Source organism: Oryza sativa, chromosome 9 (assembly GCF_034140825.1).
Source record: "Oryza sativa Japonica Group chromosome 9, ASM3414082v1".
NCBI lineage: Eukaryota > Viridiplantae > Streptophyta > Magnoliopsida > Poales > Poaceae > Oryza > Oryza sativa.
This window is the reverse complement of record NC_089043.1, coordinates 5,346,442-5,352,809: the sequence shown is the minus strand read 5'-3', so window position 1 is coordinate 5,352,809 and position 6,368 is coordinate 5,346,442. Positions and strand designations below refer to the sequence as shown.

At 37.7% G+C, this 6,368-nt stretch overlaps 1 long non-coding RNA gene across 4 annotated transcripts; it reads left to right on the top strand.

Moving 5' to 3' along the window:
• Nucleotides 1-420: 420 nt before the first annotated feature.
• LOC4346416 (uncharacterized) lies at nucleotides 421-3,833 on the top strand. 4 transcript variants are annotated; one of them, XR_003238460.2, is made up of 7 exons: nucleotides 421-853; nucleotides 1,180-1,311; nucleotides 1,697-1,753; nucleotides 1,952-2,132; nucleotides 2,230-2,284; nucleotides 2,439-2,496; nucleotides 3,323-3,833. It is a non-coding gene; the product is annotated as an uncharacterized lncRNA (long non-coding RNA). The 4 variants fall into 4 exon arrangements; XR_001539777.3 differs by having other exon boundaries at nucleotides 421-1,050; XR_001539776.3 differs by having other exon boundaries at nucleotides 421-1,311; nucleotides 3,323-3,463; nucleotides 3,579-3,833.
• The last annotated feature ends 2,535 nt before the right edge of the window (nucleotides 3,834-6,368 follow it).

Genomic DNA, 6,368 nt, shown 5'->3' with positions numbered 1-6,368 from the left:
GAAAAAATTATGAAAAAAAATAAAAAGACAAGTCACGCATAAAATATTAATCATGTTTTATCATCTAACAATAATGAAAATACGAATTATAAAAAAATTTCATATAAGACGGACAGTTAAAGTTAGACACGGAAACCTAGGGTTTGACTTTTTTTTTAGAACGGAGGGAGTAGTTATTTGGCTGAGGGCTCCTTAGCCAGGATTGGACTGCAGCAAGAGCTAGACGTCATGTTATTATATAGCTAGCGAGACAGTCTATGGAGTATCACATTATATAATTATCTATATCTAGTATAAAAAGGAGTTCACCCCTAACAATTCTACAGGTAAAATCATCACATCTCATCTCATCCGTCCATCCGTCATCTCATCTAATCTCATCCGTTAATCGCTATCCTGCTCGCTGTAGAAATCATCACCAATCTCACCCGATTCCTCCACCGCACTTTCTGCCCGCGCGATGACTCCGCCGCCACGAATCCCCGCTGCCTCCTCCCTCCTCCTCCCTCCCCCATGCCTAGGGAGGCCACGATGGGCTCCTGGCCAGTCACCGCCGCCAGCAATGCCCGACAACGCAACGCCCTACTACGCCAAGGGAAGGCCACGAGGGGCTTCCCGCTTGCCGTCGCGGCCGCCATGCCCTCCTCCGCACTGGACCGCTGCCACTCACTCCGCGCCCGGCGACACTATGGCCTCCCTCTGTCGCACCAAAGGGAGCTTCCCATTCACCGCCTCCATCGTGTCGTGAGGGACCTCCACTTGTGGCACTTCTGACGCTGCGACGCAGTGGAGGGCATTGCCTCTGGTGGCACCATGGTTCTACTGCCATTTACCGGAATCATATCATTTAGTGGTTTCAATCTCTTCTCCCCCTTCCAATTCATTGTTTTGTTTCTGCAATTTGGTTGACAAAGCAAGTTCCTTTATTGTCTGGACATACTGTATTTTGCCCAGTAGGTGTTCAATTAAATGCCACTGAAATAATCTGAATCAGAGCCGGTTTAATCATGCATCTACGTGGACACATCCTTTAGTTTTATTGTCTAATAGGTATTGATTATGTATATAGCAGTGCCATAAGAATTTTTCTCTACAGCTCATTCAAGCATTCAACAATGCTGGGCTGATTTTTGGAATGAGCAATATAAGTTTAACATTGTTCCATGTTTTTGCTTGTAGGATGTATACTTCTATTGTTGTCCTTACCCTCATACCTGCGTATGTGTAGTAATAAATATTGGTTGCATAAGAATGACACAGAAGACTGAGTGGGTCTTTGTTGCGAACCCAAAAGGCCTATAGATCTTACTGGTAATTCCTACAAGGACCAAACTCCATTTATAGATATTTGCACATTTATGCTATTTGCTTTTGCTTGTTCTGTACAATATTCTCCTATTTACCCTCTGGGGTCAACCTGTACTCAACACGTGCCACACCAATCTCAACCTATATCCAACATGTGCCACACTAATCTCAGGCTGGTATTGAATCTGCCACTGCCAGTGCAACAAAAAAACTAATGGTGAGGATGGTAATAGAATAAATCACAATGCTAATGTGCAGCCTCTAGACATATTGCAAGGAATTTGGCATCAATGTTTTTCTGTTACTGTATTTTCTATGTATCTGTCAATGCTTGACTGAATATTTTATTGCCATTTAACCACCCATGATGTGTTAATGCCACAAGCAGCTATGATAGACGGTGATGATGACAACGATGATGAAAGTTATCTCATGAGAGGTCAAGGTAATTATGACTCAATTTCTACTGTTGGTCAAGTTTATCATGACAAGTATCACAGAGAAGAGCAGGCTTTCAGATTTATTATGAATCGATTTCATTTTCATGCTTATACTACATTACAAACAATGCACATATTGGTAACTCTTTACATCATAAGTGGTAGATCATTTTAGAAGCCCTGTTCACTTTTAGAATTTACAGGTTGAATTTGATTGGAAATCAGCTCTGCAATGTCCTCTCAATCAAGGAGGAGCCTATGTCGATTACTTGAGCTTTTTAGCCATGTTAATGATTGTTGATATCGCTTGTAATCTTTGTCTCCAACAACACATTGCTCACAAGTGGGCTGGTTGAACTCCATATGAATGTGCATAAACTCAAGGTGACTATGATATTATAAATCTTTCTGTTGATATTTCCCATAAGTCTTCCACTTGAGATATATTAGATATTCCAAATCCATATTAACCTGTTTACAGTGAAATTTGGGGCCACTTTAAAGAAGAGGGGCGAAGAAGATCTGTAAGTTAGAAGGTGTGCTGCTTCATTAGAATATATCATTTGCGTATTTCTCAAATAAAATATTTTGGTTGATTATTTCCAGTATGCACTCCTCTGAAGTAATTCATGGTCTTTGTATTTTTCTTATGGATGTATACTTGGTGTTTTCTGTTGTTGGTGCAAATAGGTGAGCAACATGGATGGTGATGGTGTTCTGACGTCCAAATATGAAACCAGCCAACCAGGTCACCACTATGTTGCATTATTTTTCTTCGTATTGTCTACTCAATATATTGCTGATTTTAAGTATAGAGTCAATCGTTAATCCATGTGTAGGATGTTCAGAAGCAATGCTAGGCTTAATTAGTGCGATTATCATGGTGTGGCAGATGAGGTTGAGTTCTTGAGTTTATAGCCTTCAGTGATGTTTTTTAAAACTAATTCACTGCTGCATGTCACTGTTACGTTGAATTGCTGAACTACGTCCCTGTGGCATTAGAGGATCCAAAATTCTTGCCTTGCTACATGCTACTATGATTAATCAGGGTCAATTTTCTGCCATACATATTCATTTGAGCAGTTTTTTTGTTATGTTCAATCAGTGGATGAAAAAAGTCAATGCCATGCATTTTAATATAGGGGAATACAGAAATCCACCTCAGTTGCTTTCACTCAATTAGGTAGTCTACTCGAATCCTCTGCTATTATTTGACTCAAACCAAATTTAATTATATCTTTTTTGTGTTTGGAAAAATGTGTCTAATTTAGTTTGAGCATGGGATCAGAGTAGGATTAAATTAATAATCAATATTTGAATTCAAAAGATAAATGATAATAATGCTGATACAATTAATCAAAATTCTAAAAATGAACTAATTGAGGATTATAGATAATATCTTGGTAAATATATGGAGGCATTGTAAGAGAACCTACAGATCATATCAGTTGAAATAGACATGCAGATTACCTTGTGATGTGCCCATTCTCCATGTTAATCTGGTACATCTCCATCAATTTTTCACGAGTTACATGAGATAAATTGATTCAATAATTGATATTTTATATTTTCAGCTTGGCAGCCTGAAGATCTTTTGGACCAAAAGGGCAGGCCTCTTTCCCAAGGTGAAGCACTTCGTAGCTACAATATGCGAGTGCTCAGCCTATACACCATATCCTTATATGAGTATGCTGAGAGTTTTATTCTCCATTGAGGTGAAGTATGCTCAAAAGTTTCGTTAAAATATATTCAGTTTAGTGATTTTGTTCATGAACTAACTCACTTCACTACCATGAACTCATTTCTCCAAAATTTTGGATCTTTTATTAGCAAATCTATGGACTGAAGTGGGGTTTTGGCCAGAGCTCCAATCCCCTGCAAATCCCAAATGCAGTACGAGTAATATTTTGCAAAATTATGTACTCCAGTTCTATTGGAATTGATGTAAAACCAACAAATTCTTAGTTTTGTCAGTTATTAAAACGCATAGATGCATATTGTGTATGACATTATATCAAACGTGCGTTGCACGTACATGATTACTAGTAACTACAAAAAGAACGTGCCTCTTGGAACGCTTGCTAATTGAGCCTGTAATATTTTATTTAGATATTATTTGGAATATGAGATTCTTTTAAAGCAAATAGTTTTAAGACTTATAAAGTTGATGTAAATATCATACGTTAAGTATCCTTTAGTGTGTTCTAGTTTTAATTTTGTAGAATACCGAGGAAGAATATCATGGTGTGGAATAACTTTCAGCTCCATCCTTAGGAGCATAATATTTGCAAATAAAAATTAATTTATGAATAAAACTTTTATATATGTTCTTAATGATCTAAAAGCAAATGCTGAAAAATAAACTACAATGAAAACCCCTAAAATCAACTCTAAATTTAGAGTTAAAAATTGAAATTTAGGCTGATAAGTATAAGCATAAGCGAAAAGATAAGTTCGTTTGTTTTAAATTTTAACTTATTGGTGAAGATGATATTTTTAATATATAAATGCTTATTTTTTAAAATATTCTACACCGCTTTGGTAATTTTTAAAGTTTTGAATACAAATAGTTATAATAATTAGAATAAAATAATGTTTATATTTATAACCTTCCACCCAATTCCCTGCATCCTTGCATCACATCTCCAACCCCTGCCTCCACGCGATCTTCCACAATCGTACCCCCCACCTCTAAAGCTTGCATAACCCTCGACGAACCTGTCTGCACCTGCGGGCCCGCGCTTACATCATTGGCATCGCATGATTAAACATCAGCACGCGCACTTCCCTCCGTTTTCGATGCCGACAGGGGGCTGCTAGGGGGTGTAAAGTTTCGTTTCGGTCGTGTCAGACGACATGCAGGGGGGGCAATGGCTGCCAACGGAATCTATAATAATTCGATACTAGGTCAACTGTACCATCAGACTTGTAAGAACATGTAAAATGTACCACACGAGGTTGTACCAGTTGTATGCAGTCCTCCGGCACGGGTTAAGTGTCCTGCATAGATCTTCCCCTCTCTCCCAAAGAAGAGATGTTCGCTTCATAGCCTTCTCCTACTTTCTACTAATAGTTTTAACCTTTTTGTGAAAATGTTTTTACATTTTTAAAGAAATATAAGATATCATTGTGGTTAAGCTATATGTTTCCAATTTAACAGGTTGCTACTCATACTTGTTGGAATCTCTTACTGACTTTCTAGAAAGTTAAAAGTTGCAGATTCGATAGGAAAGTATTTATATCACCTCTTGTATTTTAGCCCTAAACCCTAAAATATATGTATATTGTATTTGTTCATTTTCTTTTATTTTCATGCATGTCACGGGTTCAGCTTATGCGTACGCATGTGACTACGTGAGCTTACTGCACGGATAGCTCGGACCGCACAGTGCAAAGGCAATGCCATTGCCCATGAACCAAGGCGGCCAAGCGAGAAATCTAGAAAGGGAATGATGCTTAATTTATCAAAAAAAAAAAGAAGAAAAGAAAGTGAGACACGAGAGGCCACACGCCCTTATTATTCCCATTATTCGTGATTGACAACGGCAGTGCTTGCGAGTTATATGTGCTAGGGGCGTCGTAGCCGAATGATGGAAGGACACTGGACACGTGTTAATAACGGTAAAAGATGGACCAATCAGCTAGTGGCGTTTCCACCAGCATGAGAATATTATATTGGTTTTATGGTTCTGTTCAGATTGGTGGCAAAATGAACCTTACCAAAATTTGACAATGTCAAAATTTTAACAAATTATCAATATTGATAAAATTTTAGTAGGATTAGCTTAATAATGTTGTCAAAAATTCTATACATATTATCAATATTTAGTAACAAACTAAATGTAGCCACATAATTATTAATTTTACCAAATAATGATATGGTTGAAAATGTCATCAATCTGAACAGGCTCTATACATGCTGCGAGGTGCACCCCAAAATTTAATTCTTATACAGCTTGCATTGGCAGGTTAATTTGTTTAATTTTGACATGAGGAAGCGCTGGCCCTTGAGCTAGATATTACTGAGTAATATATATGCTCGAGCAATTAACAGTGCTCCACTGGCTCTTAAACCTTACTCCAATCAATAGTTGTGAATATACAGCACGCCAGTGATCAGTATATATGTGATTGCTGGCAATAGATAGGTACATAAATGAGATAAAAAAACCTGTAATGCACATAAATCTGCATGTATATGTGTGCCCAACAGCAAACATGCACATCGAAATCTTTTTGTTCTACGATTAGTTCTTAAAGTATTGAGTGATAATTAAAGGTACACAATGTAGCTAGCTAAGAATCACGAGTTATAGTACATACGGAGAAATCTGCATATACCTATGCATCCTAAATACCTTTAAAAGAGCAAGATAAACTCGTTATATATTATATATTCACATGTCTCTAGAAAAGCAGTATCATACGTAGGGCCTGTTTGGTAGAGCTCCGATCCAACTCCTAAATTTAGCTCTAAGAGTTGGGTCTGGAGTAGAGTTATGTAGCTGTCTGAATCCAGCTTCACCTCTTTAGTTCATTTTTTGAGAGAGCTCCATCCAACTCCGCTGCTATTTTAGGTAGAGCTAAAACTGTTTGGTTGAGCTCTAACTTTAGAAAAGG